This window comes from Rhinolophus hipposideros (genome assembly GCF_964194185.1).
Source record: "Rhinolophus hipposideros genome assembly, chromosome: 23".
NCBI classification, from domain to species: domain Eukaryota; kingdom Metazoa; phylum Chordata; class Mammalia; order Chiroptera; family Rhinolophidae; genus Rhinolophus; species Rhinolophus hipposideros.
In genome coordinates, this window is record NC_138069.1 from 34,074,412 (window position 1) to 34,100,597 (window position 26,186).

At 36.7% G+C, this 26,186-nt stretch overlaps 1 long non-coding RNA gene across 1 annotated transcript in view; it reads left to right on the top strand.

Moving 5' to 3' along the window:
* The first annotated feature begins 18,904 nt into the window (after positions 1–18,904).
* Positions 18,905–26,186, top strand: part of LOC308491771 — a 299,348-nt gene continuing 292,066 nt past the window's right edge. Inside the window, exon 1 of the long non-coding RNA XR_013992408.1 lies at positions 18,905–19,015. This is a non-coding gene — a long non-coding RNA (uncharacterized lncRNA). The remainder of the gene's footprint in view (positions 19,016–26,186) is intronic.

The following is a 26,186-nucleotide window of genomic DNA, read 5'->3' on the forward strand; positions in this document are numbered from 1 at the left end:
GTAAAGCTGAGGTAGGGATGTGTGGAGTTTGATCTGTTACTGCAGAGAAGTGAATGATGTCTATTGAAGAAAGCCAGGTAATGTCGGGTGGAGGGAAGGTTTCGGGCTACCTGGAAATGCAGAGTATCACTGACAACTAAGAAAGGCAAGCTCTTAGCGTTGCACGTGGATTTGCAATATATAATGATTACAAGGCACTCCAGGAAAGTAATCTTTAATCCATAGATCACCAAGTACCTTAAACACATTGATTTATTAAATGTGGTCTCTGCAACAGTAATGTCTTCAAAATTAAATCACTTAACCTCCCAGTTCAATATCGTTACTGTTATCTGCTGCTATATCTACATGACATTGAAACAAGAAGCCAAGGCAGCCAATTCATTAAAAAAATAATAGTAAGTCAAAGTTGTTAATTGCATTGTGTCAGATTAGTTAATTGGTACTTTGTCCATCAAACAAGGTATTTTACTGGCTGAATTATTCGTTTCTCAGCTGATTGATTTGGCCTGATACAGAATGTTCATGGGAGGGTTTCATTTTGTTTTTGTTTTTTTTTTTTTGTAATTTTTGGAACTAGGAGAGACTCTTTTCTTTTTATTATCTATGTTTTACAATAATTAATAAAAATGGTGTTTCATACATCTTAGAGTGATGATCATTAGTGCTAAACGAGGTGAGTTTTATAATGCATTAGTTGAAATTCTAGTCCTAATTTAAGGTCTCAGAAGTTTGATAAAAGATATGATGCTCCTTAAATCTGCATTTTATCTATTTTTTTTCAGTTTCACTGAGTATTACATTTGAATGAAGCAAGTAAAAACTTTGACACAAACTCTCATCGTTGAGTTTTCATAAGGTGCTATAATTTCCTAATAGATCTAAGAAATATCGGATTGTAGTGGAAATTATTACATAAAAATTAAGAAAATATCACACTTTTTATTTGTTTTCAGTCACCAATATTCTGAATATATATACACATAATTTCAATGACTATATGGAATCTTAATAGAATGAAAAAATACCAGTAAAGTCAGTTTTGATTAAGTAGAAGGGTAGGTACCCTCTTGGAATAACTTATTTTCAATAAGGAAAAACAAAGATAACATATTTGGGGCTTCTGACGAGGCTCTAGGAGCTCCAGGATGAAATTCTTTGCATTAGTTTAATATTAATATACCTAATGTTTAGTTAATAGCTTGGATATTGCCATCACCAATGATCCTTATAACTGAAGCTGTGAGCATATACCCATGCAGGGAGCTGACAGTATTCAAAGATTGATCTTACTAAAACTTGCTTAGTAGAACTAAAAGGGATCTCAAGGGGCATACCATTGTACATCTTCCTTTCTAGATCAGGAAACTGAGGTCCACAGACATTATGACTTGGGGCTCTGTCTGTCCTTTGATAGTCAAATGTTTGTTATTTAAAACCCTCCTACATCCATCAGCAATCTGAAGCACTTTACTGTAGTAGAAGTATGACCAAAAGTAAAGGATCATATAATAATAGTCATGCCGATGACAGTGATCATGTTGGCAATGATAATAAAAATTTACATTTATGGATAATGTAGCGCATGTAGCACAGCATAGTGGTTAAACATGTAAGTCCTAGAGTTAGACTACGTTGGTTCAAACCCCGAATTTAACGTGACCTAGATAAGCCATCAACTATTTTATCTGTAAAAGGGGCCTAGACAAAGTGCATGCATCATTTGAACACAGAGAAAAACTAAGCATTGGCGGAGTGTCTTTTATATAGAACACAGTTATTTCGTGCCAGGCCTATCAATGCCTGAACAAACTGGTTGTTATTATTTTCATTTTACAGTTAAGGAAACTTAGTCTTAGACAGTTTAAATAGTTTGATCCACATGAAATATCTAATCATTGATAGTATGATGGTTATCCCAAACGGTAGAAGACAACAATTACAGAGATCCTTATAACTTCATTCTTAATATCTTTAATGAATTATCAATGCTTTGGTGAAATGACATTTCTTGGGATCCTTCTAGGGAATATAGTGAGGGATGGGTGAAAATGTACAGATTAATCCAAGGTTCCTATTTTCCTAAATCTTTGAATTATTTACTTTAATATGTAGGTCAAAAGTGAGCCCATGTTATGGTCTACCGACTAGAGAAACTGAGAACCATGGCTAGTCGTTCACATTAACATCTCAAATTTATGGTCTCTGGTATACATACAGTTATTAATGAATTCAGACACATCCAATATTATGGTCCTTCTTCCTTAACCTAGCACATTTGGAATCCATTTTTACGTATGTCTATATTGATATAGGTATATAATGTCCTACATTTCAAAATATTGAAATCCATCTTTGTATACAGTCTGTAAGTCTTTGTAATATTTTCCTTAAATTATTCTGGAATCTATTTCTAGTCAAGGGTTTGAAAACAAAGTTGGGTACTGGCACTGGGTTTTGAAAGAATAAGCATTTCCTTGAAAGAACACTGTCTTAAATTAGGCCATTATAGGTATTCAAGCAAAGTTCGTTGTTTCTTCAGATGGGAGATGTAGGAGAGCGTATCTGCCAGCAAGGGAAGTTCAGTGATTTCCAGAGTCAAGGTACTTACATTCATCAACGCCTACCCAGATATCCCCATTCCATTCCTCAAGGTCCCACTGCCTTCCAAACAGTGGCCGAGCTTTCCTATGAGACCCAGTAGGTTAATGAATTCAATTGGTTCTCTAACGTGCAGAATTGAAAGTGAGCTCTGTGTTTTTCACATAGATCAGGCCTACAGCTATAAAAGGGAAGACTTTTTTTTACAGGACATTTATAGAGGTTCTATGGTTTTCTGACCATATCTTGAGCTGAAAATTGAAAGTGCTGATCTTGACATTTTCTTCCTGACTACTCTCCAGTATAATCTGAATCAGTAACGCAATTTACTGCCCCACAACCTGCATAGATCACATTGCAGAAGCAACTAGATCTACTTTGTTTAAGTCAGCTAAAGTAATCATTTAGAAAGCTGTTTGATACTAAATGCTTTGAAATAGCACTGTCCTCTTCTCTGCTCTGCAGTATCCTGGGCACTTCCTTCAACCCTAACCATCAAAGATGAACTATCTTACAGCCCCCTCTTTGAAGGTCTCTCTTCTGGTATTACTTTTGATAACAACTCTTGTATTTGAGGTTGATCAGAATAAAATCATAAAGCCCTGTAGGTATTCTTAGAAGGATGAATGAGACATAATGCAGGGATTTAGGTGCTTATAGAACCGTTGGCAAGATTGGAGAAGCTAACGTCAGAGAAACTGCCAATATCACGTATTTGCTCCTAAATTTCATTTTCACTCGTATTCAGAGACTCAAGAAATTGCAGAAGCCAAAGGAATGATCACTGTAGCTTACAGCCTAGAATCAGGTGGTTTGCGAAGAGGTTCCTGCAAATTTTCATTTGAATCTATCCACCTGCTTATTGTTGCTGGACTAACAATGATATCACTTCTGCCTGCCTTGCACCTTTCAATCTCATTTATATGACTTATGGGTAGAAGATAAGCTAGACATCTGCTGGCAAAATATTCCCCTATGGGTGATATGCAGGGGATAGTTATATATAGCATGTAGTCTTTAACTCTTAATAAGCCGCCTGTAACTAATGAAATGCTTCCTAATTACTAGCTGTTGCTTTGTAAATCTCCATCAGCAATATCACACATAATTAACTATCTCTCTAAGTATTGTAAGCACATATAACTACAGCAGTATAAAGATTCGCAAAGTATACAGTAAACAGACTGGTTAATTAAAACCCCTCCCTCTTGTTGGAATAGAGCCCTGACTCCCCTCGGGCTAAGAATTCTTCTTGTCTGATTTATCGTTCTAATGTAGTGCAATAGGCCTCTTTTAATCTCTGGAGACATAGGAAGGAGAGCCCTTTAATACTAGTTTTCTAAAGATACAATCATGGAATAACTGCTACTTTACACACATAATCACATTTAATTCCTCACAACAATACCATGAGGCAGATACTTCAAGTACCTCTGTTTGAAAAGTAGATAAATTGTGGGCCACTTGGTTTGAGGAGCCAGCGTCACCTCACAGAGTACAGCTGTAGAGCCTAAACTCTCAACTGCTGCGTGGCGTTGTTTCCCAGAGTACAGACAGGATTACATCTCCAGACTCCTGTCATTAAATCTTGTTTTCAACCAGAATGCAGAATAACACACACACTCTGTTTCCTCTCTGTCTCTCTGTCTCTCTGTCTCTCTCTCTCTCACACTCTCTCTCTCTCTCCCCCTCCCCCGACCCCTCCTTCCCTTCCTATCTCTCTTTATGTCTATCTCTGTCTCTATCTACCTGTATCTATTTTTTCTTTGCTTCTACCTCTGCCTCTAGTTCTTTATTTCTATCTCTCTTTCTCTCTCTCTCTCCCCTAAAGAATCCTTTCTTAACCTCATCCTTAACTTTGTAAAGACTTCCCACCTTTCCTCCGGGAATTCAAATGTTTTTCTTCCTCTCAACCAATTTTTTGGTTTTTATGAGATTCCTTGGCCATGTCTGTCCTGGCAAAATATTGTGATCACAATACTATTACTTTTCAGTTTCCATCGTCCTCAAATGCAACTCTTTACCACACAACATGGCAGCCATGGACACAAATAATTAAGAACTCTCTATCACTTAGGAAATAACACACTTTTATAGAACTTGTTTACACATTATAAAGAAATAGCTGAGAGTTGCAAGCTAGTCATATTTAGTCATAAGACAAGATATGAACTTCAGAATCATAAAACGTAAATTTTAAACTGTATTTCATAAGTCAGTCTTGCCCGTTAATTTAGACTGACTTTTCCTAATTAATATAAATTTATCAACTCATTCATAACTCTCCCCATAGGTATGCGTGTACACATACACACAGGCACATACACACACTGACAAATAGATTTCATACAGATATAATCGAAGTAGTTTTCCATGTTTTAATCTTTCTTCTGGCAATTTTGCTCCACTCATCAGTTTAAAGTATAAGAGAATTATGACATCAGCTCCTTTAACTATGCAATATTGATTACATTCAATGAATTAACTGGAGAAAGTCACCAACAATAAAGAAAATGGTGCCCAATTACTTACTGAAGTTATTGCCCAAGAGCTATATTTTTTTCTTTTCTAGCTACCCCTAGAAAGTTCCCCAGAGGATGTAGCTCAAATTAGTCAGCTCCAAAGGGTTAGCATAAGCACTATTAAGCCACCCCTTTACCTGGCAAATTATATCACTCTTCAGCATATGTCACTTGCACAACTTTTCAACTCTTTCTTTCCTAAGGTAATAGGCCCAGGAGCTGGATGCGCTGTACTTCGGCACCTGTCATTTTGACATTTCATGCTTTCTTTAGAAAAGAGAAGTTGGTAGAATGTGAGAAAAGTGGAACCTTGACAGGTTGTCAGAATATCTTGCAGCACAAACCAACCTGCCAGCCAGCCTGTTTTCTGGTATATTTCAAAGTCTCCCAGTAAATGAACTGCAGTTACTGACTGAAGAACTTCTTAAGGAGGAAGATTCCTTACTTTTCACAAGATTGAAATTAAATAATTTTCAACTGATGTTGGTTTAAATTTTGCGTGGCTTACTTACAGTTGCCTATCAAACAAAATACAACTTGGATAAGTCTAAACTGATCAAAGTATCTTGACTGTTTCTTTTGTTTGAATTTAATACTCTTTGATAGAGAATGGGCCTCTATAGGTCCAAAATCGTTCATGAAATAACCTTGAGTTTGCAGCCACCAAACCATTCGTGTCTTGTTCAACACTGAACGATTCTGGCACTCAGGCATCAGCAAGGAAGCGAGAAAAAATAGGTCAGGAATTATGACTTTAATAATACGACCAACAAATGGAATAAGAATGTAGGTTAGCTGTGATAAGCTATGAGAAATGGTCATGTAGACAAATGGCATGTATAAAATATGTTAGTGAGGGCAAGATTTCCTACTTCAATTGGGACTGTTTTCCAGCTGTACAAACTACCCCCAAAAGGAAAATCAAACAGCACAATGTAGTGGAGTTAAATTATGGATGGAAACATTATTTTATTTATTGTATATGAACTTGATACTGTAAGTAGTAAAATGGGGGAAAAAATGTTGTGTAACTGTCCTAGGATTCCTGGTATCATTTTTTTCAGAGATAAGTTTGATTCCCCTAATATGACTTTTTTTCAGACCCTCCTTCCCATCACAAGTTAGTAACTATAAATTAACATTCAATTCATTCTAGTATGATTTATATATTTCTATGTATACCTTTGAAACAAGTTTTAAAAAGGTACAGTATTTGCTTTTTGTTTAATTGAGGTTTTAGCATCTAGGGAATAAATGCCAACAGTTAATGTTCACACCAGATCTGCAATACCTTTAATCTGTGACTATTTTTTGATAATATATATTATTAAAATCAGCATTTATTTACATTATATTTAATACAGTCTCCATCTATGACACTGCATTTCCCTAGATGTCATCCCCTTTTCGTGACACAGTGTTTAAGGGATACAATAATGTGCCCCACATATATTGGCTTGTAAGAGAATCTTCCTGAAACACAACTGTTACACTGTGTGACTTCCCTAACAAATTATTTATAAAAAGGGATAATCACTGGCAAAGGCTAGCCCAAGACCTCCTGGATACAAAGTAAAAGAAAAAAAAAAAGTTAGCACCAACAGATTCTCTCTAGAGCATTTACAGGTGGAAAAGGAGCTTAATCTGTTAGAATGCTTTGAATTTGCCTTGGGGCTAGTCAGACAAACCAATCACTAAGTGTTGAGAATGATAAGGTGTCTTATGTTAAAGAAGTAACTTTTAGACCCCCAGATACTGATGGTGGCTGTTTGCCCATAGATCCAACCAAGTGATTAGAAGGTTGGAATTTTCAGTCTCACCCCAGACCTCCAGGGAGGGGAGAGGAGTTGGAGGTTGAATCAGTCTCCAGTGGCCAATGATTTAATCAACCATGACTATATAATGAAGCCTCCATTAAAACCCAAAAGGAGAGGGTTCCGGAGAGTTAATGAGTTGGTGAACGCAAGGAGGTGTTGGAAGAGTGGTGACCCTAGAGAGAGTCTGGAAGCTCAGAATTTTCCCCATACATTGTCCCCCCCTTTCCAGCTGGATGTTCCTAAGTGATATCCTCCTATAATAAACTGATAACTTAGTAAATCAAAATATTTCTCAGGGTTCTCTGAGTCACTCTAGCAAATTACTGGAACCTGAGGAGGAAGTCATGGGAAACTCCGGTTTACAGCCAGCTGGTAACAACCTGAGCTTGTGACTGGTGTCTGAATCTGGAAGAGGGTAGCAAGGGGGGGGCAGTTTTAGGACTGAACCTGTAACCTGTGAACTCTGATGCTGTCCCTGGATAGATGTTTCAGAATTGAATTGAATTCTTGGACACCAGCAGGGTGTCTGAGAATTGCTTTTTTGGTGTGGAGAAACCCCACACACGATGGAAATTTTGGTCCCCAAACACCCCAAAAGTATGCTTAATGTGGTGGTTTGAATTCACATTTGACCCATAAAATTTCACTTACAGTAAAAAAATAAAATAAAAAGAAAGAAAGAAAAAGGAATCACATTTTCTAAATTGTCTGTGGCTCTTTAAGAAAGCATAATCTTTCTTAATGATGTATCTTTCATCTATGTTCCATTATTATAAAAAGTTTACTCGTTTCTCTTTCTCTGTGTTTTTGGAGAGAGAGCAGGGGTGATAGATGATCTGACACTATTTTTGAACATCCTATACAAAAAGTTCTGTTGTTTTGAATAAACAAAATTTGTATGCAGGTGATTCTGTTATCTAAAGAGAGACTTACCAAATAAAATTTTGTCTCAGATAAACCCAATCCTCAAATCAATTACAACGTTCTCAGACTACCCAGAGGCTTTTTCTATGTATTATGATTATTATAGTTGTCTCCCTACTCAACTTTGAACTTCTTCCGTGCTAGTTCTACATACATGTTATTCTTCTGGTTTTTTAATCCCTTGATAAGATATTTGGCACCATGATAGGCACTCTCCCCACCCCCACCAATAATGGAATAAATGGTGAATTGGCTTGAAAGGCAGATTCAGTTCCTGCTCCTTCGAGGGGATGCTGAGATATTTCTGGATGTTGGTCTTCCTTCTTTCAAATCCTGTTCCGTGAGGCTCTAATTTTACTTCTTCATTATTATCAGTCCATCTCACCTCTTTCTCCCTTCCTCAGGTCTGTCAGATTTACCTAAACTCCAGAGAGCAGAAAGAACTTGTTTTAGCAGGATTGATATTTCTCCAAGTCTTTCTGCCTCACACTTCAATTTCCTCATTTGGAACTCTAAAAAAAAAAAAAAAAAAAAAAAAAAAAAAAAACCTCCTTACTTCTTTGGTTTCACTGTCTGGTAATGGAATCCACTTGACTAGTTTCTAAGAGAACAGCTCACTGGGTAACAAGGAATAAAGTAGGGAGTGATGGGGAGCTGAGAGACAAGAATATGCATGTATGCATAAAACCCATTGTATCACTATTGAATGGATACATTTTTTATCATTTTAACAAGAAGAATATATGATATGTTGTTGAAAGGTGTATATATACAAGGTTTTTAAAACACATGCATTAGTTATTGTGGTCAAATAAGTGATAACCTCCGTGTTATCTCCAACTGAGACCTACGTTATTCATTGCAAAGTCTGGTGATCTGCCAAAGGAAAAATAAAAGGTACAGCAGTCTAAGGACTATGTCTGGGTTCCTGCCCTTCATTCTTTCACGATGTCCCTTCCCACATCTTTCAGTACCTTCCGCTGGGTTACCTTTAAGGCGGGGAGCCCTCCGTGATGGAACTTCTCCTGACTACAGACCTCCAGTAGGAACGATCAAGCTACCTTTCACCTCCAAAATTGTTTGTTCCAGTCTGAGAGGGCTGGAGTTTCTGTGATGGGGACATCATTAAAAAGCACAGAGAAGCTACAGTCACCTTTAGAGGGATTCCTAGTAAGTCAAAGCAGTTTTTTTGGTAATAAAGCTCATTTCGTTCTGAAGGATTCCCAAGACCCAGGCAAACTGCATAGACTTAGCAACAGTAAAATACTAGTAACTGAAATTGTTCACCCTACCACATTACGGAAGGAGAAAATTTAGGCCAAGGACACAGGGGTGGCCCCGACTCCTCTGTAGTCTTTTATGTTCACACAGAATTTGCTTTTTAAGGCATTATCTGAAAGACACACACATTCTAAATTGTGCAGCCCTCGATTTATCTACCTTGGAAGGATGAATGGTCGAGTGAGTCCTGCTGAGATCTGAGACTCTGCGTCCAGCAATTCAAAACGTTTGAACCAGCTGAGCCCACTAAGCCAACTCTCCACCCTCCACCAAGACAGCCTCTTTGCAAAGCACTTTAACTTCACCAGTCATTTCTCCTTCCATCCATGCAATTTTCCAGAAATGAAATGGTAGTCAGTAGGAAAAAGTAAACAAGTTGCCTCTTCTGAATTTACTGTGTTTCAGAGTGCTATTAAAAAGTGTGTGTTATTTGTTGAAACATGACAGAGACCATGGAAGGAAGATCAAGAATAATTTAATGCTACTTATTCAATTTATAGATGAGGAATGTAGGCTTGAGATGTTTATCTCTCAATGCCCAAATGCAAGTCTTGTTGATTAGACTTCTGAAATGTACACAAATCTACCCACTCTTCTCCATTTCAACTGCCAACAGCATAATGCAAGCCACAGGTGTCTCTAATGAATTAGCCTTCCTAAACAGATCGCATCCCTCCTCTTTTTCAAAACATCATAATGCTTTGTATTTATTTAGAATAAGTTCCAAATTCTTTCACATGGCCTCCGAAGTCCTGTGTATTCTGGCTCTAGACTATTTTCCGGACCTAATGCATTGCTCCCTTCACCCATTATACTTGAGGCACCAACTCTTCCTTTTATTCTTCAAACCCACCAAACTCATACCTACTGGGGATCCCAGGCACTAGCTATTCCCTCTGCCTGGGAAACTTGGGTCCCAATATTAAATGACAAGCTCTTTCTTCTCATCAATTTTAAACTCAATTTTCACCTTCTCAAAGGACCCTTTCCTAACCATCCTACCCAATGCTGTTTCTTCCCCCTCTCCTGTTACTTTTATCACACAATCTTGTTTGTTTTCCTAGTACTATTTATACTATCTCAACTTATTTCATTTACTTATTCTGTATCAGTCTCACCCACTATAAGGAAATATTCATATAAAGAGGAACTCTTCCTCTCTTGTTCACCACTATACCTCCAGAGTAAGGGGTGATTCTTGGATCTATAAGGTTATAAATTTATTGGAAAGAAGAGGAAAAGGATGGAAGCAAATACGGAAGGATTAAGATTCAGTCTTTGCTGTATAAGTTCTGCTGTGTAAAAATGACAATGTATTAAGTACTTTTTCATGGCAAATTGTCTTGCGAACAAAAAGGGATTAAAAAAACAATTTATATGGCAACAATGCATTGAATATTTACTTGTGTGCATAAATGCATACATTTGTGTTTTGTAAAAAGTATGGGAAATATACTGAAAGAAAATATACATCAGCATTTTGACCTCAGTTTGGAATAATCATTTTCTGTTCCTGCATTGTCTTAGTTTTTGAAGACATATATTGCTTCTGTTGTAAAAAGTTACTTTAAATCTACATGCCTTCTGCTTTACTCAAGACTCTTTTTGGTTACAATCACAGAAGCTCAAATAAAATCAGCTTAAGCAAATCAAAGTGTTGATGAGTTTGTGCAACAGTTTTCCAAAGTCCAAGTCCAAGTCCAAGTCCAAGTCCCAAGTCCCCCAATCTTTCACCCCTGTTTGGTCTTTTTTTAAATTTTATTTTGTATTTCAACCAAACTTTCTTCAAGAGATGGAGAACATGACTCCTAAGAGCCACCAGATTCACATTTTCTACTTGAAACTGAAATTGAAATTAAAATAGAGATTAAATTTAAAATTCAGATGCAAAAGAAAATACTAGCTTTAACAACAATGCACATCGATGGAAATGGCTCTCGTGGGGCAGGTCTGGAGAGCTATCTCTGAACAAATCCTCGTATCATTGCCAGGGTCACATGCCCATCCCTAGATGAGGGGTGGGAGTGGCAGTTATTGCCAGAAAATGATTATATATATATATATATATATATATATATATATATATATACATATATATATATATATATATATATATACATATACATACATATGGATATATATATCCATCAAACCCTTTACACAACCAATTTAAACTACCTCTTTTAAGTCACCTTTTAGAAAGAGGTTACCTAGGGTTGGTTTTGTTTTCAGACAAGCACCGGTAGCTGAGCCATAAGGCAATTGGGTGGACAGTAAGAAAGGAGATACAGGAAATTGAAATTAGAAAAATCAGTTCTGACTTCTAGAGTAGAGATTTTGTATACAGTTGGGAGAGGTCCCTGAAATCCCTGAAGGTCCTCCATGGATTCCCTAGGAGGGATTTTACATGGTCCATATATAGTACTTGCCATCCTCTCTAGTCCAACTTAGAAATAGGCATACAATTCAGAGACAGTGATCAACATATCAATCTTATTATTGATGACACTGGCAGACAAGTAACCTGGAGGATATGACTGATATGTGAGGTCATAGGGGCTTCATATTTCTCCCCTAAATTAGATATACCACCCATCCTTTCATAGATCACAGCGGCCTAACCCAAGCTCCCCCCATACCAGAGCCTTCTATATTGAGATTCCTTATAGATGAGAGAGCAAACCAAGATGTGTGTTCTCTGCATCAGGCATATCTAAAAAGAAAACTGAGAATGTACTGAAACTTGCATGACCAATCCCTACTCCCAAGCTACCAATCAGAACAGTCAAGTTTGAGGTGTGTATGTGTATGGCAGATGTGAAATTAGAAGTTTTACTTTAATGGAGTGTTCTCAAATAGAAATAAAAGCTTGTTATGAAGACATTTTCCTACTTATTACCCTAGATTTTAATTCCCAGACTAGATTCCCTATTATTGCTATATTTCTTATTATTTTCCTATACAATTTTGATGTATATTTCCCATCCTCTACTGTAGTCCTTCAAGAACATCAACTGAATTTTGAATCAGAAACTAAAATTGAATCTGTTTGAAATGTTCAAAGCCATCTCCATCGGCACTCTGTAGCTCCACATGTTAAAGTTGATGTAGGAGCAATAGCCCTATTAAGCTGCGGAAATCATTGATTTCCTCCATGTGTAACGGTCATATTAAAAGCTGAGATTTTTAACAGATATAATACTAAGTAATTCAGTGCCTTATCAAATTAACAAAGAGCTTCTTAATCCTATGACCCTTAGTGGAAAATGTTTACGGAGAAATGGCTATGATTGTAAATACTTTCAAAACATGATGTCAAAGTACTCTATACTAGTAGTCAAAATAACATCACAAGCTCGATCATCCTGTCAGCCTTTCTTGCACAGACAGGGTAGGAATCATAAATGCAGAAACAATAAGGTGATCAAATGCTTTCTTCATTATTCTATTTATCTAATTCTAAGCAAGAAGTATGATTAGTACATTTTGCCTTGACCAGTGGTTCCCAAACACTGGTTCACAGTCCTGCTGTATCAAAGATACTTGGGGTTTTCAAAATACGAACACTGAAATCCAAGATCAGATGTATGGAATCAGAAAGTAGTGCTGGTCAATCTTTAGCAAGTCCTCCAGATGATTTGGATGAGCAGATTTGGAAATCATTAAAGTAAAATTGGGCTCTTGGTAAGAGATTGTTCTGGGCTTTCATTGATTTTTTTTTTTTCTGTATCTTTTTTCTTCCTTTGAAATGCATTACCTCCCATCATAGTCACAGAATGCCTATGAAAGAAAGGCTTTTTGATAGGATTTAGTCTAATCTCCTTATTACTGAGGGGGAAAATGATGTTCAGAGAAATAGATTCAGATGGCAGGTACCCAGTTCACTTAATGCACTCTCTGCTTTCCTCATTTTTGATCCTTTCTTTGAAAATATTCTGCTGAACTCAGTCTCATTAAGATATAAATGGCTGACAAAACATAACTTAATTTATACCAATAGTATTTCTTATTTTGGCAAAATCAATGACATCAACTGAAAGAAAATGTATTAAGTGTGTGGAGTTTGAAGTGTGGAAGGAAAAGGAAAGAAGAGAAGGAGCAGAGCATACTGAACAATAAACTCTTAAAACTCAAATTTCATATAGCTTGCAGTCTTCTCTTCTTTAGACCAGCATTAATTGCAGGATTTCAAGACTGACCAAAATACTATCAGATAGAATCCTAAAAACAGTATACCATGTTAATGGATATCCTTTAAGTCCTTTGTCTATCCATATATTATTTTAGAAAAATGGCATCATGATGTTTATGCTGTTTTGTAATTCTGTTTTATTCCATTCAAAAATAAATCAAGAGCATTTTTCAGTCTTCTATTACATAATTTTAAATAGATGCATGATATTCTATTATACAGATACCATGTTTATTTGATCCTCTGTTGTTACACATTAATTTTCAATAATTTGCTAGTACAAACCATATTGTGACAGATATTCTACAAAATCCTATCATATGTTTATATGACTTTTCAGAAAACATATTTGTAAAAAGTTCAAATTACTAGAGATATGAATGTAGAATGGATTAAATAATGCTAATTTAAAAATTCTAGATGTTTCTTAGTAAACAGTGTATTTCAGATAATTTGCTTATTTTGGAAAAGAAGATAAATTGTAGAAATATATATTACATGTTGACAGTTGCATTTGAAATGAAAATGAATATACCAAATGCTTACAAATAGCTAATATTATTTTTTTTATAAAAATTAATGGCAGGAGATTATACATTAAACATCACAGATTTTTATCTATTCATGCATCATCTACTTTCTAATTATCTATCTATTTCTGAAACCAGTACTTTTGAAGTGGAATCTACATATCAGTGTCAATCTTCAAAAGATACTCTCATTTTAGAAAAGGGATCTATATAAACTATCACCAGGCAGACAGTTCCTCTTTTCATGGGAGAATAAATACAAATCTAGACAGGGTCTAAAGAGCCAAAGAAAATGGCTCTTTTTAAATGGCTCCTTTTGGAATATATTTTTATGGACTCCTCCGTTTAAAATTGAAGGCAATAAAAAAACACAAAACAACACTGTAACGATAATATGGATAAAAGTCAGGAAAAATAAAATACTTGAGTGAAATATCATGTTAGAAGGAATAAAGAAGTATCCATCATTCAAAAGGACAATAATTAGGAAAGTAGACTTTAGTGACTGGGGGAGCAGTTGTGATTCCCTACAAGTAATCCAAGTAATGTAGGACAAATGTTTTCTCCAAAGACTGTGCCTCTGGAAATGTAGGGGAAGAGGTGGGGGAGGTAACTGCTTAAGCACTTGGGGAGATTTGCGATTCTTCTGGGGAATCTGATAATACAGATGAGACTTTCTTCCACAGTCAAATCCTCAGTATTGTGTTCTTTAACTTTCTAAAACCTGGACTTTTTGAAATTAGACACTGAGACACAAGGAGCGTGATAGAGCAAAATGGAAATTGGATGGGGAATAAGGAGATTTGGTTTCAGTGTTGGCTCTGCTGCTCTATTAGCTGAGTGACCTTGGAAAAGTCAATTAATTTTGCAATGTGCAGAATTCCCATTTGAATGGAAATGTCTAATGATCATTTAATTTATAATTTGGGAATGCAACTCAGTGCTCAGCACACAGTGTGGCACACAGTTGGTGCTCAATATCATTTTCCTGAATCAAAATGATTTTGATAAATGTTTTCATTTCATGATATGTAAGGAAGTTTCTCTCTCTCTCTCTCTCTCTCTCTCTCTCTCTCTCTCTCTCTCTCGCTCTCATATTCTTGAGTTCCTGCCATTTCCCTTTTAATGCTGTATTTTCTTAATAATTTTTCAGTTTTGCTGGGTGAAATGCACAGCTGAACATGTTAAAATAAAAAGTACCTTTAGAGTGAGTCTGTAAGGTCTAGGAACCTCGCATAAGGATCTGTATTCAGGCAGAAACCCAGACACATACAAGACTGGGGTTGGCATAGAATATATTAAGGACAAAGCTGGGAATGAGAGAATCTGTACAGAGTTTGTTTGAATGCTAATAAATCATGAAATCGCTGTTTCCTGCCTAGTGGGATTTGCTGCATAAAACTGAAGTTCAACACAGAATAGGTTCCCTCCAGAACTTATTCTGGCTCTAACCAACATGCTCTAGGAGGAAGGCAGAGTAGGTGTTAGGAAAGAAAACTGAGGAGACTTCCAGAATGGAAGGAATTCCTCGTTCCAGAATTCCGTACAGATAATTGTCATGTCCATGCTAATTGAGCTGCGGTGACAGAATTGTGACAGCTCTGTAAACACAACTCCTATGCACACAGCTGGTTGTTACGTTCATGTACTTCTCTTAAGGGTCCCCTTGCCGTCCTTTGATGCTGTTTTCTATGAGCAGCCTCCCTACTGCATCTCAATTTAAGTTAATCTACCTCTCTGAATTGAATGTATTGTGACGTGGACATGTTCTAAAGGGAAAAATGGCACACTCAGACACAAGAAACAGTGCCTTCCTCACATTCCTCCTGCCAGGAGGCTGTGGGAAAACGTCCCCAGAAAGAACTGATGAAGAAGGAAAGCACACAGGCAATCTGGGCTGAAGGTAAGACATTGACTCTGGCAACAGTTCTTCCCGAACAAATATGTCTAGCTCTGCCTTCTCCCCACAACTCCTCACTGTGGAGTGAAACTAATTTAAAAAGATGTCCCCATTTCCTCTGAACAGTGGTGAAAATATTCGTACAGGAGTCTGTTAAGACAGACCGCAAAATACTTACCAGGCCAGGGAAAGGAAAATACCCTGCTGTGGCCCTGCTACCCACACCACCACTAAATTAAATTAAAAAAGAAGCCAGAATCAAAACAGACAGATAACTTTAGAAGCGCACCAGGCACCTGCCCATGCTCAAGGCCTCATGTGTGAAGGAAAGAGCCATTATTTTTCCAGTGGTAGAAGGAAGGAGATTCAGGACACGCAAGTTAAACTGAAAAGGCCTTATAAATAACTTAGGAAGTTAAGAGTATCACCTGAAGCCAGGTTCCTATCAGTTATGGATTCAATATTTTGTTGGAATTTGATACAGTCCAAGGCGTTGTTTGCAACGGGATATGTATTTGGCATCCATGCCACGCTTATAAGAAGTTTTTTGTTTTTCATTTGCTGTATGAGTCTGGCATTCCACAGTAGGTGCTCTTTGCCAGTATGGACATGGATGTAATCATAACATTTTTTTCTTCAGTAGTTGGTTGAATGGAAAGCGGGCTATGGAGAGATGACAGAGGGGCAGTGATTATTAGGAAACAAAAAAATGTGAATTTGATTTTCCCTTTTCCTTTCAAAAGTGAAATGTCGGCAACATTTTAGATTCAGAAATAAACCAAGTCTAGCAAATTAGTGCACTGCATTATTATGGGCTGGAAAGGTAATTCCATCTGCGCTTATTCTTGGGCCTTCCCATCGCCCCCCATTCCTCAGTCACCTTTACTATGTTCCTGATGGGAAATCTTCTTAATTCTCATTTGTGTGTTTCTTAACCCTGATGAGGGTTTGGAAATTGAAGACTCTTGTTGTCCTTCCACTAGGTCAGTTTCTTTACAGAGGGGAACAAAAGAAAAGGGAGAAGATCTGCAGTTTCTTCTGATCTTGGGAATGGATACGACAAAAATTTTCTGTTGCTCATAGTTCAATTTCACACTTTATACAGGGCTATCTTAGTGCTTTGGGGTTCAACAGATCAATGTAGATTGTTTGTCTGTCTTTGTTTGCATTGTTCTTTTATCAAGCTGCAAGACAGCTTTTCTTTTAGCAAAATGTCAAATGGTGGTGAATTTGCTGGATTAGCTTTGCAAATGTGTGTTTGACTTCCAGTATAGCATCTTTCCCGTCCTTTATTGTATATTTCTTATATTTCAAAGGGGCACATCAAATAAATTCTCCTTTTGAAAGAATTAGCATTTTAATTCATAACTGATAGTGTGCAGTTGTGTTTGTGATTGTATTTTTAATTAAAGGACAAATACACATGCATTTTTCCCCCCAATTTGATTCACTTATTTTGAAGGTGAGGAAAATACTTAAATTCCAGCTGCATTGAAGATAATATTTTGACATAAAACAACTATCACAAAAAGTAGTTTAATCAATGGAATATATGTGGCCTATGCACTACAAAGCAACTCTTTTCCCATCTTGTTTGCATATGCCTTTATAATTTTAGTTATAGGGTCTGAAAATATATGAAAAGAATATATATACATATACATATATATACATATATACATATATATATAGGTATCACAGGGATTGGAAAGGTATGTTTTGTTCTCTAATAAGATAAAATCAACACAGCAATTTTTAAAAAGTAATTGTGATTCTGGATTCTTATTGGAAGGGAGGGGGAAAAAGATAGGCTGGGGTCAGAGTAATGGAGGTAAAATAGTAAAATGTTGGATAATACACACACCTTAGGCTCTTTCTCTTATAGAGGTCTTGGGTGTTTTAGTAAGTTTTGCCATCCACAAACAATAGTTTATCATCCTCATAAATACCTTAACCCTCCTCTTATTTGTTATATCTGATGCAGATAAAAAACAATCATCTTTGCCCACCTTTTTATTTCCTCAAGTAGGAAGAGATGGGTACAGCTCATGAAATACAATAGAAGTTCTTCAAAGGGCCACTTGAATGATGAAGCTAAGCGCCTCTTCTCTGTATCAGGATTCAGTTTCTTTGAAGTTAATTCAGAGATTATATTTCATGCCTCTAAAAAGTCTTTAAATCAGAATGTGCATTATGCCTTTTTCCTAAAATCCTCTGGAACATCAAGTTGAAATGAAGCTTAGTTTTCCACTAGTTTCCATTCCAATCATGGGGGAGGGGAAGAATTGCTGTTTTTGAGGACCCTTCCTCTATTACTTATACACAGGATAGTGGAACCATCGAAAACAAAGTGTTGTCTTTTTTTTTTTTTTTTTTGGTCCCCCATTAGCCTTCAGTTTTGCTCCCCTCAGGCTGAAAAAATATACTTTTCCTCAGGGCACGGCACAACACAGCATGGCACGAAAAGTTATAATACGCACCTGATGTGTGCTGCTCCAGGTTGTAGCTAATTAATTAGGATCTCCAGGTGTTATAAAGTGCCTGTGAGTGCTTGTAATAAAGGTATTTACCACAGCTTCAGAAGCAAAGTGCTAGTCACAGAGGAGGAAGGAGAGACGCACTGCTGAAAATAAATTCACTCAAGGTTAGTAGTGAGTCTGGTAACTTTGGTTTAGGAGAACACGGATTTTCATGTATAAAGCACTGTGGTCCCCAAAGTAGGCAGATTGGTGTGCAGAGCAAAAATACTTGATGTACTAATGCGTTTAACATGCCCGTGTGAGTAAGTCTTATTCGACTACAGTCTAGGTAGCGGGAATGGTTGCATGTGCCCCACAGAAACTGCAATAGAAAAGCCTTGTGTGTCTTTCCCAAGAAAGCCAATAACCTGTTCTGAAATGTGTATAAAACTGTCATCATCTGAGTAATAGGGTGGGTAATAAGAGTAGACAAATAAGACGAAAATTTCAGGGATTCAGTTACAAGTTTTAGAGGTAACTTCTTCAATTCAGAGCTGGAATCTTGTAATGTGAAATTACCTACTTTTTTTTAAGTAATTTAAAAACAGAAAAGTAGTTAACCGGGGGAAAATAAATACAGGCACAGTTTGGTTTATTGCGTGTCTCTTTATTGCGTTTCACAGGTGTTGCATTTTTTTAAAACTGAAAGCAAGACCTTCCACCAGCAAAACGATTACGAATCGTTTTGCTGCCCTGCTCGGTTGATTGCAGTGGTCGATTATCTCCAAGGTATGCTTGTATTTTGGATTCTTCTTACTTAGTTCAAGTTTAATATGTTTCTATTTTGAAATAAATATAGGATTGGAGAAATGATGAGGCCATAATTTTTCATTGCTTGGGGCCTCTACATGTTAAAGTCAACTTGTGTGAGTGTTATTAATTTAAAGTGGATATAATTACAATATAGTTTGGCTCTCAAAGAGTTTCAACTTCACTTCATTGTGTTAAATAAAATAATGGCCTTACAATGAGTAGATATCCATTTTTATCTTGAAGGGCAAACAACACCTAAATTAATTAAAGATTATTAACTGTCAAAAGTCACGCCCAAGAGTGCATTAATTTATTAGCACAATCCTCTGCTGATTTCTTATTGCATCTATAAGAGCTATGAGAGGTAATTTTATTTGTTTTTCTTAAACTACTTAGTAACTCCTATAATAAAAACAACTAGAGACACCTCTTAAGATAGAAAACAATGGTTCTTTCATGTATGTCCTCTTTTAATACCTAAAGTAATGGACTATTGACTTACAAATCTATAGCCTTTTTTTGCTTTTTAACTACCACATGGAAATTGAAAAATCCTGCCAGCAATTAAAGGGCAACATCGACCAATAAGCCAAATATTTGTATTGTCCAATCTTAATCTGCTGTATGTTTATTTCTGTAATGTTAGTTCTTATTTAGAAAATTCAATTACATAATAGATTACTAATGGAAAGGCAAGGAGACAAATATTTGGAAATATATTCAAATATATTCATTGAGGTCTTACTATATGCCAGGTTCTATATACGGGGAATGTAACATTGAAAAACTGGTAAAGATGTCTGGACTACTTGAGTATGTACAATGGAAATGGGTGTGTACTATGGGGAAGGATGAGTGTACTATGAGGAAAAAAGAGAGAGAGAGAGAGCACGAAAAGTGTAATTTAGAGTGCCAGAGGAGGGGCAGTGGATGGAGGGCAAGTTAGTATAAATAGGTTAGGATAGGCCTCATTGAGAAAGTGAGATCTGAACAAAGAACAGCAGGGATGAGGCAGATAGCCACACAAGTAATCTGGGAGAAGAGCATTGCTTGGAGAGAAACAGCTAAAGCAAAACTTACAGTGACAGTGTGTTTGGCATGTTGAAGGGAAAACAAAAGAGACCAGTGTATCTCAGCATGAACAAGTAGGGTCATAGCACACGAGGGTGTGAATGCGGTAGAACCAGATTATAGGTGCCCCTGAATACTATTTGACTTCTCGTCTAAGAGAAATGGAGAGTTTCTGGCAAGATGGGACGGAAGAATGAAATGATTTAAAATTTAAGAGTTAACAGACTTCTGGTCAGTGGATGAGGGGAGAAATGGTGGGGAGAAAACAAGGCTATAAAGTGTCTATACAGATGAATATGGTGATTCAGAGCAAAGAAGTCCTCACAGCGGAGTTGGGAAGAAGTTGTTTAATTCTGCTGATATTTTGAAGTTGGAGGCAATGATGGATTGGGTGGAGGGTGTGAGAGAAAGACAATGGAAGAGTGGTGTGAGTAGATGAAAAGATGGCATTTCTCTCTGCTGAGAGAGGCGTGGCTATGAATAGAACAATCTGTGGTATAAAATGAGAAGTTTAGCTTCAGTAGTGATAGATTAGTGCCATGGGCAGACAGTGTTGAAATCTGGGATAGTGGTCTGAGATGGAACTGTAAATCTAGGAGTTGGCATATGAATGGTTTTTAAAACGGAGAAAATGGATGAGGTCACCCAGAAAGTAAATATAATGTTCAAAAGTTACCAGGAGTGAGGTTTTTCCTCAGTTCTTGTCTTCTTGAAAGAAAGAATCCAGTCAAGAGACAGAATTGAGTGAATTGCAGAAGAGCAAGGTTTATTAGTAAGAAAGTACATTCTGAGACATGGAGAGGGCTGACCCAAGTGAGGGAAGCAGCCTCTCCTTGCATTGTGTGAAAGTTTTTATTTCTATGGGTAGAATTGTCTGCCTCTTTCCCTCTCTGTTATCTTCCTCTCTCTGCTGAGATGTCCCGTCCTCCCTTCTGGTTCCCAAGGTTGTTTCTCAGGGCATAAGCATGAACCCATCAATTTCCCATGATTTATTTAAGGAGCTCATTAAAGTGGTCCTGAGAAGCAGGATGTACATTCTGATAAGTGGGATATTTTCTCTTTGTCTCTGGCGTTTTCCAAACTTCCAACAACATATCTTGTTCTCAATATCCTGCTGAGCAAGCAAGGTGTTTGTGCCCCAAGTGAGAGCAGCTGCAAGGGGCCCTGACTCAAGTAGGAGCAGGTGGGAGGGGCCTGCCATCCGGGGCCTGTGCCCTCCTTCTCCTGCTCATTCCTACCTTCCTACAGTACCTACTCTATCACAACACTGAGTCCTGGAGTTCTCTGATGTTGAGATGAGATAAATGAAACAATGAGAAAGCAGAGTAAGATGGTGCACACGCCAAGTATGGAGGGTGGGATGGTGACAACTGTGGACATCCTCATCATACTGCCCTAGGTTGGTTTGTGAACTCTCAGGCAAGGCCACCTGTGGAAAGTGAGAATAGAGGAGGAAAATGCAGGGTTTTAAAGGAAAGAAGGTGGAAAATAGTCAAAACTGAGAGAAGGAGAGTGAGTGGGTTGAAAAATAATCTGATGTTTTCAAGGCAGCATCAGGGACTCACACTGACATTCCTGGATATGAATTAAAAAGGAGACCATCTCGTAACAATGTGAGCTTTTCTTCAGGCACTTTGAGCTTTAGGGGTACAGATGTGGAGAGACGGGGTGTTGAATTTTATCAGGATGTGAGTTTTGTTGAGCAAGAATGGCAAAGTTGGAGAAAGGCAAAGAACAGAATAGGATACACAAGGACAGATGATGCTTGACCTTGGCCTCTGAACTGGGAGGATGGGAGGTGAGGAGATCTAGTAGATAAAGGACTGTGTAAACTTGCTAGAACGAAAGGGCTTGAAGCCCCCTCGGGTGGGAGAATCAGAGGATTTGAACTACAGCTAAGACCAAATTTAGAACATATTGAATCAACATTTTGTGGCTACTTACATGGTGTACTGGGTGATTTCTAGTATATTTTCACTTGATCTTCACAAGTTTAAATGCAGAAGCACTTAGTGCCATTTCTCATGTAACAAGACTATGAAGCAAATTGGTTCAAACTTGTCACAAATGGCTACAAAGTACAAAGCTTCAGCTGAACTTCAATTCTTTATTTTTCAAGTTTCATTTTCTTACTATTAAACTGCCTTATGTATCCTAGTCTGAAGGAATGTCTCTTTACATAAAAATATATTGTGCCTTATGATTATTTTTACTGCTTTTTAATATTGACTTGAACTTGAGGGATTACTATTTATGTTTTCTTATACACAAACATTTTTCTTTGTTTTGATTTGTGTTTGTGTGTGTGTGTGTGTGTCCACTCATCAGGAATTTATAAGGATAAAGTTAATTAGGAAATTCATGTTTAACTATTTAGAAAATATTATTTACAATGAATCTGATTTGGGATCATCTATAAAGTCATACCATATTAAAAATAGTTTCATTTCATTGGAAACTAACAAAATCCACTCAGACAATCTACCTGGGAAAAGACATGGTAAGACATTAGACAATTGAAGATGTATGTATTTCAGATGATGGTTGTGAACTTTTGTTAATTTTGCTGGATGTGAAAATAACATTCTAGTCTAAATTTTAAGTCTTTTAGAAAGACACACAAAAGTAATTATAGCTGAAACAAGATGCTTGAGATTTGCTTTCTTGTACTCTGGCAAAAAGCAAACAAAAGTTGTATGGGGGTGTGTGTGTGTGTGTGTGTGTGTGTGTGTGTGTGTGTGTGTGTGTGTTGGAGGTGGGGGAGGGATCGGTGAATGGAGGGATATATGAAACAGAAAAGTGGAAACTGATGGTTGAGGTTGGATAATGTGTACATAGTAGTTCTTTTAATTATTCTCTTTAAAAATGTTTTAAAATGTTCATAGTCAAAAGTTTTAAAAAAGCAATTCCTAAAATACCTCACACAGACATGTTAATGTTCATTAATTCATCATCCTCAGGGATGCCCTAATTTTAAAGATGGCTTGGCATTGAGCTAATGATGCTAGTGGCTGGATGTGGTCAGAAAATTGTTCAAGTGGAGTGAAATGCTTAGACACTCACTTAACTGTGAATGGATAATTATTTCCTCCAAATACAACAGTTTCAAAGGCCACAACTTCACACACACATTTTCTTCCTTGTTTTATACCCTTTGGAATATTTGGGGAACATTTCTGAGGATTCCTTAGTCTGTCTGTGATTCTCTGTCACTTCACTGTGAAGACTTTAAAATACATCAACTTTGTGGGGAGGGGAGAAAATGAATTTCAAGACAGATGCCATCATTTGGACTGTGATGGATTTTTTAAAAAAATAATAGTCATCATTTTCGGTGCTTTTTTAATTTGATGGGAAATTAATATTGTTTGACCTGCTGATAATAGCCATCAGTGTGCCTTGGTTCTATGATGGAAATGTTTTCTTACCTGCAGTAGATAGGAGTCAATACTTCAGGTATATAGATAGATCCAGGTCATTAAGTTAAACAATATTTTCAATTCAAAAAAAAAAAAAGTCATTTGACTTGAAAAAAGAAAGGGAAACAGACCCATAAATAAGCCTTCTAGGTCAGTGCTACATTTGTCTAAAGCATGAATTCCATGAGCTTAAAAACTAATCATCAGACTTAGAAAGGAGCTTATTGATTTGGAAATTAAACATCTACTGATAACTTGAGTGTACTCTATGTAGCAAAATAATGAAAATATTTCATTTTTCGTCATTTCATTTGAAATCTTCCTTCAAGTAAGGGCATTTGTCCACTATGTAAATTTTAGTCTACTCAAAAATGCCACAGAAAAACATAAAGTCAGTTCTGTAAGATTTAGTCCATTTTAGATAGAAAGAGCTATAGATATGTATAGATATAGATACATCTGTATACACACACATATGTGTGTGTGTGTATATATATATATATATATATATATATATATGTATTTATTTATGCATCATCTTTTCAAATACCTTTATCTCTATTCCTTGTGAACATGATTTTGAAGGTGAGGGAATATGGCCTATTTAGTGTTACATTTCATAAATAGGTGCAATATGTAATCTATATAAATAAATTACTAGAACGTCACCACTTTTTATAAATCATCACAATATTTACATTTAATTCTCCAACAGTGACCCATTAAATTTTAGTGCATATTCATATTTGCAGCTAAGGATATGATGGTCAGAGACAAGCACATATTACCTGTGACCAGGAGAGAGGTAGAGTCTAATATTTGAAGAAACCCACTAGAGGGATGTGATTGATACAATGAGAATTTTGAACTCAGCATTTCTGACTCTCTATTGAACTTTCATTCTATGTGGTGCACATAAAAATGCTTAGAGAGTTAGTTGTGAATCCAAGAAAGTTCTGATTCACACAGTCTCAAAGGCCCCAAGAATCTACACTCATTGAGAAAATAATTGTTGGGTGCATTGAGTTTTTTTTTTTTTTTTCTTCCCATCTTTCCACTGTTTCTGTAATTGGAAGTTATCTATGTATAATTACATCTTTAGTGAAAAGTAATTATAATTCTTATCATTGCCTTTTAAAATTAGCTCTTTTTCTCCAATAAATATTATTTTCTTTTTATATCTAATCTAGCCCCTCTGGGCATACCAAAAAGGAAATCAAAGTAAGATTTCAAACTGGTTAACTGGGGAAAAATAAAATTAATAAATATAAAAAGTTAGGAAAGATATGAAAAAGGTCATTTAAATGTAGAAACACAAGAATTCTGAAACTACTTTTGTGAAGGACAGAACAGAAAAGGGAGATAATCCATTGTTTTAAAATTTTCTCAAATATTTTCTCTACACCCTCTCCCCTTCCTTCCTCTCGCTCTTTCTTTCACCCCCTTCTTTTCCTTCTGCCATCTTATCCCCACCAAAGGCTTTGTTAATTTATAATAGCCTTTAAACCTATTATGTGTCCATCAAATAAAGAGATTTTAATACTTACCATCATGTAACTTAGGACAAGGTCAGTAACCTCTCAGTACCTCTGTGACCTTTAAACAACAACAGTGCTAATCATCAATGAGGTAATAGAAGAAAGGCATTGTATAAAAGAACATTTACCTTAGAAATATGTGTTCAGATTTTTCCTAGTAAAGAGTGCTTGAAACTCTTCAAGATCACAGAAATAAAGGCAGTAACCATGGCTGCATAAATGTATATATCAGTCAGCCTATTTGCATGGAAATCGTGGAATTAGCACTTTCTGCTGATTGATATTCTTTATACCATTGGTACTATGATTGGCCTTTCATAATGGGAAATAGCAACATTTACAATGATACCTGAGAGGGAAACTGAGCAAGTCAGCCTCGTTTTGTCCCGGTCATACTTTATGTGCACAGGCCTCCATCTTCTGAAGAAATTGTATATATGACCATTACCTTATAATTTGGGATGGAAGTTATGAATTAAATGAATTGAGGATTGACCTACTCGGGGCCAAATTTGGGGGTTGTCATGAGAAGACATAGTGTTTCATTTTCTCTCATAAGAAAACTGTAAGGATTTAGATTGTACTGATAAAGTCAGTACATCATAATGGTTAAGAGCTTAGGCAGATCTGGGTATCAATTAGATTTGCTCCTTAATCATTCTATGACCTTGGGCAAAATACTGAACCTCTTAGAACCTTTGTTCCCACATGTTCATAATGATTATAATGATTATGATAATGATTATAACCGTTCACTGAGCTATTGTGAGAATTAAATGAGACAAGGCCTGTATAGCACAATGTCTGGCTCATGGAAATGCTGGAAAAATGTAAGTTGTTATTTTTAACTCAAGGAATATCAAGATTTCCAGCCTTTTAGCGTCGCTGTTAATTTTTCTCTCTCTAAAAGAAGCATGGAAATGATCATGCCACAGACTTCTGGAAATTTGGCCTCCTCTTGATTCTTCAGAGGGCCCTGGGATTGTCCCCATGCCCTCGTTGGGCAGTTCCTGGAAGCTGCTTGAAGATTTCTAGGTGCTCCAGCTCTCTGTACCCCACTTTGCACTCACATAGGTTTATAGCTCCTGTTCTTTTTTCTCCCAGCCTGTCGAAGACCAA